We start from the raw sequence: 12507 nt of genomic DNA, 5'->3' as shown, positions 1-12507 counted from the left end.
CAAGTCATCTATTAGATGTAGACGATGTCATCTATCAGGACATATCGCAGCTAGTTGAAGGATGTCTGATGTGGTTACCACTCAGCCCCAGAAGACTGACATGAATAGGTTAAGCGGGCATATCAATGTCGCAGTTGTACAGGTCAATGGTAATGTTGCTTGTGCTTAGCTTGATACTGGATCAACTTTCTCTACCATTGCTGAATCCTTCTACAATGACAGCCTTAGAAGTGAGGAGTGTTCTATTATGCCATTGGAGCAATTTCTTGTCATTGAGAGCGCAGGAGGACAGACTTCCCTACAATGGTTTGGTAAGTGCTTCACTTATAGTGCCCAGCCTGAATGTTTGTTTTTGGTTGTTCTTAAGCTTTTGGTCAGTGGTAATGCTGCTTGTGCTTTGCTTGATACTGGATCAACTGTCTCTATCATTGCCGAATCCTTCTACAATGACAGCCTTAGAAGCGATGAGTGTTCTATTATGCCATTGGAGCAACTTCTTGGTGTTCCTGATACCCCGTACAACAAAACAACACCAGTGTTAGTGGGTACCAACGTCCTGAAACCATTTATGAACCAGGTGATAGCCACACATGGTCATCTCTATGTACACCAAGTCAATATACCAGCTAATTGTTTCACTTTCCAGTGTATGCGAATACATAATACACCCAAGTCAGGTAAAGTTGGTATTGTGAAGTGTGAAGAACCAACTTCAGTTATCCTAGGCTTCAACAAGGCCATGTACGTAAAAGGTAAAGTGTACGATCTACAAGGCAGACAGAAGGTAATATTTTACCCAGCCTCCAGTTCTACTCTTCCATCATCAGTTGAGGTTTTCCCATTGGTAATGGAGGTAGATGAAGAGTTTCAAGATATTGTGGATGTACGGATTACCAACCTGTCTTTATCACCTATTAGGATTTTCCCACACATGTTGTTATGCGAGCTGCAGCTAGTGGATGTTATCAGGACAGCTTCTATCAACCAGATATCAGATAAGAAGGATGTTACACCAGAGTCAGATGCCACCAGTTTCTTGGATTCAATTTTTCTTCGTCTGTCGTTAACCAAGAACAGTTGAAGGATTTGAATACTTTTCTGAGGAACTGGTCAGCAGAATTTTCCAAGTCAGAAACGGAGCATGGTTCGACACCACATCAAGCTGTCTGATGAAACCCTATTCAAGATTCCACATAGGAGAATTCCACCATATGCCTATGAGGAAGTGAAGAACCACCTTCAGGATCTTTTGAATAGAGGAATCATTCAGAGGAGCCACAGTCCCTAAGCTTCGCCTATAGTACTTGTTCGAAAGAAGGATAACTCCATCAAGGAGTTGCACCAACATGGTTTGAAGCTGTCATCTAAGAAATGTAAGTGTCTACAGAAGAGTGTCAAGTACCTTGGTCATATTGTTTCGTCTGAAGGTGTACGCACAGATAAAGTGAAGAACTTGCCTATACCAACTAACAAAGAAGAGCTGCACAGAGTGGGTACTATCGTTGCTTCATCAAAGATTTTTCCACCATTGCACAACGACTGAACGAGCTACTAGTTGGGGAACCAACCAAGAAGAAGAGAGGGAGGAGACCAGTGAAAGAAACAACAGAATGGATATGGACTGGAAGACAGAACGATGCCTTTAACCATCTGAAGGAATGTATGCTGAATCCACCTGTTTTGGCATTTGCAGATTTTACCAAGCCATTTACTCTTCACACTGATGTCAGTAGTCTTGGACTTGGAGCTGTTTTGTGCCAGTAATAGGATACGTAGGAACGTGTTGTGGAATATGCTAGCAGAGCGTTATCAAGATCAGAGAGGAATTATCCAGCACACAAGTTGGAATTTTTGGCGTTAAAGTGAGCAGTATCTGAAAAATTTCATCAATATCTGTACAGCAACACCTTTACAGTTTACACAGACAACAATCCTCTCACTTATGTTTTGACTTCGGCTAACCTGGATGCGACAGGGCAGCTTTGGCAAATTACAACTTCTCAGTCAAGTACAGACCTGGGAAAAAGAATGCCGATGCTGATGCCTTAAGTAGATTACCAACTAACACCAGTGAGTATGTAGAAGTTGATCAAGATGTAATTGGAGCTTTGAAGAACATCAGTATGAGTGAATGATACGTTACCACCATTAGTATGTCACATCAGTCCAACATCAGTGGAAACATCACAAGTAACCAAAGAGGATTGGAAGAAGAGACAGAGAGAAGATAGGCTACTGCGTAAGATTGTTGAACATCTAGAGAGTTGAACTCAACCTACGAATAGACCAACTTGTCCAGAAGAGAATACTCTACAACGAGAATTCAAGCAAATTGTCTTGAGACATAGATTATTGCACAGGAAGATTTTGAAGGATGAACAAGAGGGAATGCAACTAATTTTACCAGTCAAATATCGAGAAGAAGCTATTAAGGGTACCCATGACAACTTAGGACATCAAGGAAAAGACAGAACACTGAGTTTGGCAAGGAAAGATTTTATTGGCCCAGAATGACAACAGACATTGAGGAATACACACAGCAGTGCCAACGATGTATGAGAAGGAAGACTCCACCTAACCTTTGCCCATTGGTAAACATCACCACCAATCAACCACTGGAACTAGTGTGCATGGACTATGTGTATGTGGAAGAGGCAAAGGGAGGCTATGATTCCATTCTGGTAATTACCGATCATTTTACCCGGTATGTGCAAGCGGTACCTGTGAGGAATACTACAGCGAAGACAACAGCCAAGGCAGTGTTCGATAACTTCATGGTTCACTATGGTATTCCGAGGAGGATACACAGCGACCAAGGCAAGCAGTTTGAGGGTAAAATGATCAAGGAACTGTGCATATTAACTGGAATGGAAAAGTTAAGAAACACTCCCAATCATCCTCAAGGCAACGGACAGTGTGAGCGGTTTAATCTGAACATGCCGGGAACGCTGCAACCACACCAAAAACAGAGGTATGACAACAAAGTAAGAGCTTCTACATTAGAGATCGGAGATAGAGTTTTGGTAAAGAGGTTAGCTTTTGATAGACGCCACAAGATTCAAGACAAATAGGAAGATGTTCCGTATACCATCAAGAGACAGCCCAACCCATGATATTCCTGTTTATGAAGTAGTTTATGAAGATAACACTCGTAGGAACAGAACACTTCATCGAAACCATCTACTACCAATAGGAACCATTCCGGAGAAACCATCTATCCCGGCACCACCAATACAAAAACCAAGAAAGAAGAAAGTTGTTGAAGAGTCAGATTTTCGAGACCTAGAGGAAAACGAAAGCAGTGACGAGGATTAGCCTGCCTACATCGTGGTTGAAGCACCTTACGTGTCTCAATCTGGACCCATTGATGCAGCAGGAAGATTGGACCTAAAGAGCTTGACTCAGAGGACAGTCAAGCTATGCCTGATTCACCAGTTGCTGTAGGCGCTTGATCTGAAGAAGTCGAAGAGGATACCGAGGAAGTTTTCGTTTCAGAGCTTTGTGAGCCAGTTATTTACTTCAAGAGATCTGGAGCCTGTGACAAAAGTATCCGAAGAAAAGAGAAGTACTGTAGTGAAGCACCAACTGGAACCAACTACAGCTTCTGTTACAGATGACACAGAAGGTCCGAGAAGGTCTTCAAGGAATAGAGCACAACCTACATGGCATCAAGACTATCAGATGGCACAACAACCTCAAGCAGCTTCTGTTTTGGGGAGAGCGGAGATCATTAGAGTCAAGATTATCTGAGTTTACCATCACAGAGTTTGAAGGTTTTATTGGATTCCATACCAACCATATGTAAGACTCTGTTTCCCGATGTTTTTCAGTAAGAAAACAACAACCTCTAGCAGCTTTTGTTTTGAGGAGAGCGGATATCATTAGAGCCATGTTTCCGGAAGGTTATCTGAGTTAACCACCACAGAGTTTAAAGGTTTATTGAATTCCATACCAACCATATGTCAGACTCTGTTTCTCGATGTTTTTCAGTAAGAAAACAACAATCTCAAACAGCTTCTGTTTTGAGGAGAGCGGAGATCAATAGAGCCATGTTTCCGGAAGGTTATCTGAGTTAACCACCACAGAGTTTGAAGGTTTTATTGGATTCCATACCAACCATATGTAAGACTCTGTTTTCCGATGTTTTTCAATAAGAAAATGTTGAGGACAACACTTTGTTGTTGCAGGGGAGTATGTAATACCTAAATCTGTTCACCCTGTTCTATCTTCTTCATACTTTATCCATTGGTGAGCTTCTGTTCAACTCACCAATGTGATCTCATCACTCTGAACATTTTTACTTTTCTATCTTTTTGTCATTAAGCCTTTAGTTTTCGTGTAGAAAGGATTTTTTCAGTTCTTCCCTGTATCAGGTTTTGGCGGGAAATTTGTATTTTACAAATTTCACTCTTTATTATATTTATATTTCATGGATTGTGTTGTTTATGTGAGGATTTTTTAAATCAGTTCTGGATTTTAAAGGTATGTTTTATAATATATAGTATAATATCTGTATATTGTGCTCTGTGAGATTTTGCAAGGTTATTAATAGGCATATAAGCAAAGTGTATGGCAGCCATTTTGCATTCTCAAGTATTTTGCATATAGTTCTCGTTCAGTTTTAAGTTCAGTTGTGGTAATTGTTGTAAATATTTAGTATTTAATAATTGCACATTAATATGGTAAAAATATAGTTTTTAATAAGAGTATTGATATTTCTAGGTTTACTAAGGTATTTCACCTTATTATTTGCAAGTTCGATAGTTAAGTTCAACCCCCAACTTCTAGGTATGCATTTTTGTATTTTGTATACCTAATATTTCATTATTTATATTCATCATGTGTGACTAAAGTGACATTAGAAATATAGTTTGTGTTTTATTTATTAGCATAGTTATATTATGTTATTTTAATTTATTCATTTCTCTGATAGTTATATGATCATATTTATTGTACTTTCAGGGGTTTGTTTTAGTTTTGTTCTAATAAAGTTTTGAAACGTCATCCACTGTGTGGTCATTCATTTGCCTTGACCCCCACCCGATAACACAAATAACGACAGTCCTAGTTTCTTTCAAGAAATTGAGAAAATTATATTGGAATTTTATAATCAGTTTGTTTTAATTGTAGGGGACTGGAATCTAGTCCAGGACTTTAAAAGATTGCTCTAACTACTTTAATATTAATAATCTTAAAAGTAAGAAATTTATAGCAGATCTAAAACAAACTTATAATCTTGAGAACCCATGGAGAATAAACAATCCTGATCAATTAGCTTTTACCTGGCGAAGGACTAATCCAACAAAAAAGGCAAAGCTAGACATTTTTCTAATATCGGAGGAACTTTTATCATGTGTAAAAAACATTGAGATTCTTCCTGGTTATCGCACTGATCACCCATTGATTCAATTAGAAATTAAAAGAATTAACTTTCGAAGAGGGAAGTCCTACTGATGAAAATCAGACGTATAACTATGTCAATTAGTGTGCTAAAATGTAAAAAAGAAAGGGAACGCAAAATTAAGACAAATAAGTATAGGATATACCTTGAAGAATTAGTTATCAAATCTGATGATATCTTTCTAGAATCCTTTAACTAGAAACTTTAAGATCCAAAGAAGAATTAGAGGGGCAATCATTAGATCACACTCTAGATGGATAAAAGAAGGTGAAAAACCTAGTAACTAATTTTGTAACTTGCAAAAGAGAAATTATGTTAATAAAACATCAATAAACATTGTTAATAATGATTTCTGTCTGATATCCATTCACATATGAGGTTTGTTAATCATAAAATTTATTTATAAGATTACATCGAATTTAATAGTCCATATATAAACGCGTTACTGTAAATGGACTCTATGTTATAGCAACGTCACACCGGACTGCGCTCTAACGGCGACTGGAAAGTACTAGAGACTAGAGAAAAAAATCCCTAAAAAATCATATTGCGTTCTAGCGTCTTTGCCACGCGTGTACGCTTTTATGTCGCTCAAGGAGATGTTACAAAGCTTGTCTGATGACCTCGATCCCAACGCGTTCGAGCGCCAAACCTTGGCGTTTGTTTTGAACATGTCCAAAATAAACACCCTGTCTCGGCGATATCTGACTTGTCCTTCCCGCTTATACCACGCTTATGTAGAGCTTAGCACGCTCTGAGCCAATTTTCCGTCGCAGTAAGAACGCCTTCCTTGTGTGACGGGGCCTTTACACATATTTTAGTTACCTGATTCCTCTTAGAATACACTCGTCCTACAGCTACAATTTGGGTTTGCAAACGGATGCACCTGTGACTTTAATCTGATTCGATTGTGTCTGAAAACCATTTATACCGTATCAAATCGAAAACAGGGTGGGGCAGCTGTTTACCCACTATCTTGAAAAACATTCAGTTTAATCTATCCTGCAGACAAAATCTGTTTCGCCTTGTGACGTCATATTGGTTATGGTAATCGAATCAGAATAATTAACAGCGTAACAGCGTAGAAATGCCTCAGGTCACCCAACGATTTGCAACATGCTAAGCGGACTCTTTCAATAATAACTTTAGTTTGTGGATTTATCGGATTATACAGGGATTTTGTCGTATAGTTATGACATCAGGTAAGTCAAAATACTTATATTCCTATTGGCCAAGTTTGAACGAAATTAACAGTTTATGTTGATTCTAAAAGATAGTATCCTTGTAAACACAGTTTAGTTTTTCAACGGTATTAGTTCTTGCACTTATTGTTTATGAACCTTTTTTGTGGGAAGTAATTGAACAGTGTAACCTACCTTTTACATCAATTGTTATATTTTCTTCATTATCTGTTGATACAAACACCTTACATCTCCATACACCACTATCTCTTGTTCTATTGACAGTATTAATATGAATTGTAACACTGTTATTAGTTTTAGATATATTGTAATATTGAGTATAATCAATACCAGTTGATGAAATAATACAACTTGATAACTGTACACGACATGTTGTAATAGTCTGTGTATCACTGATACTTCCGTAAATTTCAAATGTTATATACTGGTTGTTATAGGTACAGGTAACATCACCAGGTTCACCTTCTATAAATACTTCCGGTTTAATACTCAATATATCTTGACCTGTAAAAGTTTAAAAATAGCTTGTGTATTTTTTTCAATCATTAATATACTATGTCCATATACCTTGCTAAATAAAATAGACTACAACATATATCCATTCTTCTCAAATTGAAATATCTTCCTTTGACTGTTGATTCTACATGAATTTACAATAAATTTAATATTTACCATTGGTACAACAGAGAAGAGCAAAGACCAGAATATTTTTAAATCCCATGGTACTTCAGTTTGATTCCTGTAAAAATAATCATTCTGGAAAAGAACTACAGTGAAAACACACGAATGATTATTTTCAGGCATAGTTATACAAAGATGGAATCATAGAGAGGTTGTAGACAAACTAAGATTCATCATAAGTTTTAAAACATTAAGCTCGACATTCAGACCATAGCTATCATATTAATAATCACAAACTTCTACGTGAGGTCATTATTCATATCTTGTAGGTCGTGTCAATTATTTACATAATATGTATCTTAAATATTGCCTAATGATAACCTCCTTCTTAACTTGAACATAAAACATCTTACAATCAATTCTATTCTTGTAGTATGACATGTTATTTTACTTCCTTTTTCAATTCAAAATAAAACATATATCTATTATATATCAGTGTATTAGTAATTGTTTACTCATAACGACTGAGATAACATAGTCTATAGGGCTTGACAATGTGGTATCATTAGCTTTAACTTTAACCCTCAACTAAAGTGAAACACACGAATAAAGTAGTTTTTTTTTTACTTTAAAGGGCTCAGATAGCATCACCTATGAGAGAAACCATCATCGACATATTTTGCAAGTCAATGTCTGCATATCACAACCCTGGAAATAGCTATAACTTACCATCTGATGTCAATGGAAGTGTAAAACAAAGAATTATATCTATTTACCTATATGAGTATATAATATCTGTTGATCAATCACAATGGAGAAACAAATTATTTACTAAATATTCAACCTGTATATTATTCAACAGCAATTTACAATTACACCTATTGGATTGAATTCTACTATACATATATATAGCCTTATAGAAAACTGAACAATCGTGTTGAATATTCTGTAATTTACTTCCTTTCTTCAAATCTTTGCACACATTCGACATATATAACATCACGATATCTCTTTAATCTAATAATATATATATATATATATATCACCACGACACCTTATTATAACTAATAGATAATTGTAAATAGATTAAAAGTTAACGAACTTACCTGTATAGGATATACTTTACTTTACTTTACGTTGACAGCTCTCTTATTAGGCTTAAGCCTGTAAGGCGGTCTCTGCTAAATCATTATCTGTGCTCTAACTCTGCTTGCGGGCGTAGAGATGGCAGTGTTGTAGAAAATTGATATTCAGCCCATAGATTGTCAAGTCGAGATTTGAATACGTTCAGTGACGGTGCTTACACAGCTTCCGTTGGAAGCCCATTCAAGCCGCCCACAATTCTGTAAGTGAAAAAGTTACTTCTTAGGGTAGTGCGGCAGTAATTCTTTAGGATTTGTTCTGTTTTCTAAAAAGTAGCCATAAGACACCACTCATACAGTCATGTCATAGAATGCACATTGTATGATTAATATTTCTAACTTTAAATTCAATCCTTACAACGCACCATACTATCACCAACGTTTTCATAGACTTTGAATATTTTCTCTAGTTGAAAACTATTAAAAGTGCATAAGATGATTTTTAAAGTGAATATGTCAACATGCAAGGAACGAACTTCCGTTTTAATTCAGAGAATGTGAGAATGTTTTTCTAGTACTGATTTATTTATTTATTAACTCGTAATTAGCTCAATGATCGAGCTGTCGCTTAATAAAGATTATCATGTCTCACAATTTCCATAAGGAACAGCCAAATACCAAACGAAAAATGTTTAATTTCTATGGTTATGTTTCCAAAATAGGGAAAATGACGATGTTTTTGTTTTATTTTCTAAATACACAGTGTATTTAATTACATCATTTCTAACTTAAATATATATCTTTAAAACATGGTTTGGCTAGTATCTTTTTTTATACGAAAATGTCTAATTTGATCCCCAAGGTTTTTTACATCCTCACATAATCCTATCACTCAAGAATTCTTGACTTTCTCATTAGAAACATCAATTAATCAAACAATAAGCATGATTTGACCAAGAAAAATAAGCAAAGGCAACTTTAAAACAGAACCTATAAAACATGTTGTTACTTAGAGTTTCACGCTATGCGCTCTTCAGACCTATTATAATTCAGCCTTCGTTCCAACTGAAGTTGGACAAGTAGAATTTATTCTCATGTCTATACTTCGAGACGAGTTCGTCTTAGAATGAATATAAAATTTTGGAATTGTAAACTTGTCTTATAAGAGCATATATTCATCAGTGTCATAAATAACATAACAGGATCCTTATATAATAGAGATTTATCCAAAAAACTTAGTTACTGTCCATAAATATGCAATTAACTATTGAAAATCGCTTAATATAAAGATAAATACTTAGATTTATGAATTTTCCAATTTTACAGATTTTACAGGGATTCTGTTGTAACTTTATGACACGAGGTAGGTTCACTGATGAATATATACTCATATTGACCATTCTTGAGAATTTGAATTTTATGATAAAGTACATGGTTCAAAACAATTTATTTTCAGCATTAAGTATAGGTTAATGGTCGAAAGCTTGTTAATAAGTCTAATAATGAACGTTGGACGAGGACCGAAGGCCCGAGTTCGATCGATATTATCAACTAGTCGAATATAGATCAAGTTAAGAGGCTGGATGTTAGAGAATAACCGAAGCCGTGTTGCACGTGCATTGTCTAGTATATTCATAGGGCCGTATGCAACGCTCTTACCTTGACTAAAGTCAAACTTTGGCTAAAGTCGAACTTTACAAAGTTAGGATAAAGTCAGACTTAGTTTTAATTTTCATTGGTATGCACAGCTCTTACTAGAGCCGAACTTAATAAAGTATTGGTTATGTATCAAAAGTATGATGGATTGCTGGTACCTTTTCAGGAGTTTTCCGGGAGGTTCGGTTTGCATCCAACCATCCACACTTTTTTGATTCATAAATCACTAAAGTTCTTCAGTTTACGATCTAGTCACCCAAACTTTTCTAACCCACATGAATGTCACGAAAATTGCATACTTTTACGCTAAAATATAGTATAAATTCAGCGCTGGTAGATACAAATATTCATTCGAGGTTTCGAAAAAACACATCAGTGTTAAGTCCTGTTGATAAGATCAAATTATTAAAGCGATGCTTTCTTACCCTTAAATTTTCTACAAAATGGAAATTCCACGGCAGGAATTTCTATAGATCTTTTGAATCAATATAGTACCTATACAAGGGCTATTGAAGCGTTTTGAAAGGCCAATTACAAGCATACGTTCACATATTTCCATACATTTATATTTTCAGATACTAATCCATATTGGTATGGAACCGACAGACCAAGAAGAACCGGGACCGAGCACCAACCTTCTTGGAAGGGCATGTAAAACCTCTCGATCGGTGGGTTCACGGAATCCCAGTATGACCTCAACTTTAAAAGACTGATTTGGTTACAATGGCCAGGGAGGAACATGCTCTAAAGACAGAGCTACTTAAAACACAAATTACTGCCGCTAAAATGAACATTCTGAACAAACCGTCTAAACTTCTTGATCTACAGATCCAAAAGGTGCAATTTATCAATATTTGTACTAACATGTAATAAATAAATGTCCATTTGAAGTAACTCTCAGTTATATTTCTTCTCGCTCGATTTCCTTGTTTGGTGATACCTGGACATTCAGTCGAGTCTGGTTGATCATGATGAGGTACTTCCTCAGTTATCTTGGCCATCTTCATTCGCCTTGTTAAATTATGAAGAATCGCAGTGGCAACAATCACGGCCATTGTTGTGTCAAGATTAGTTCGGATTGTCCTAGAAAGACATGGAAATCTTCTCTGTAATACACCAAACAATATTTCAATTGAATTTCTTGTGGTCGCATGAGAAATATTATATTTCCGTTCAGAATTACTAGATGGATGGATATCCAGCGCCCCCCAGTATATAGCCACCAGTCTGACGTTCTTCCAATTTAAGCGAAATGGCATTGTTGTCGAATATTTGTTGACATTATGGTGTTTAGTCCAACCTTGCAATATGATGTTTAATAGTAGTACATTATGGTGTTTAGTGGAACCGCAATATTGGTAACCCGGAAGTGACCTGATATGGATGAAGAGAACAGGAAGTGAATGAGTAACTAAGGACGCTAGAGACACTGTTTATATGTGAGTGGAATTGGGAAGTCATGTTGACTGGTGTTTCATATAGATGATGTAGTGAATTAAATTGAAATAAACATATTCGGGTGTCATGTGTTGCCCCAGGCCATCTTGTTACGATATCACGAATTGTCAAGTTGTGGTCACCAATTACTTGAACATTAATGGAATGCCAGCCTTTGCGGTTTCTGAAAAGTTCAGCCTGTTCCCCTTTTGGACATTCGATTGGGATGTGGGTACAATCGGGAAAGTAAGCTGTTATATTGATGTTGAAGTTATTGACTCAGATATACCTTTGTTATTAGTAGAGAATCATTTAAAAAGCTGGAGCAGTTTTAGATTTAGAAAATGATAAAGCTGTTATTTTTGGACAATCTCTTGCACTTGAATTTACATCCAGTGGACATTATTGTATTAATGTGTTTGATTTTGATAATAACTTTGATCAAGTTCTTGCTATTAGTAATGACTTATCTAAAAATGTTTGATAAAATTACATCGACAGTTTGGTCATGCGTCGGCTGAACGATTACAGCGGTTATTAAAAAGTGCAGGGATATGTCAATCTAGAATATTTGATATATTGGATGGAGTTGTACAACAATGTGATGTCTGTCTTAGATACAAAAGTACGCCTCCTAGGCCTGTTGTTGGTTTACCTCTTGCTAGTCAATATAATGAAACCTGGCCCAAATGTATGGTATTTACATATTATAGATGAATTTACTCGTTTTAGTGCAGCTTGTATTGTAAGATCTAAACAGTCATCAGTTGTTGCAAATAGTTTCCTTTTGTTCTGGGTTAGTATTCATGGCGCACCTAAAAAAAATTACAGTGATAATGGTGGAGAGTTTTGTAACAAAGAAATTCAAGACATGGCTGAAAATTTAAATATCGAACTGAAGACCACTGCAGGATACAGCCCTTGGTCAAATGGTCTTCTTGAACGTCACAATAAAATTCTTACTGAAATTCTAAATAAAGTTTGTGCAGACAATAAATGTAGCTGGGAAATAGGCTTAGCATGGGCATTGATGGCGAAGAACTCTTTAATAAATAATCACGGTTTCAGTCCATATCAGTTGGTGTTCGGACCATTTCCAAATTTGCCA

The sequence above is a fragment of the Lottia gigantea genome (genome assembly GCF_000327385.1).
Source record: "Lottia gigantea unplaced genomic scaffold LOTGIsca_197, whole genome shotgun sequence".
Classification (NCBI taxonomy): domain Eukaryota; kingdom Metazoa; phylum Mollusca; class Gastropoda; family Lottiidae; genus Lottia; species Lottia gigantea.
The sequence above is the reverse complement of the archived record's forward strand: the minus strand, read 5'-3'. Positions refer to the sequence as shown.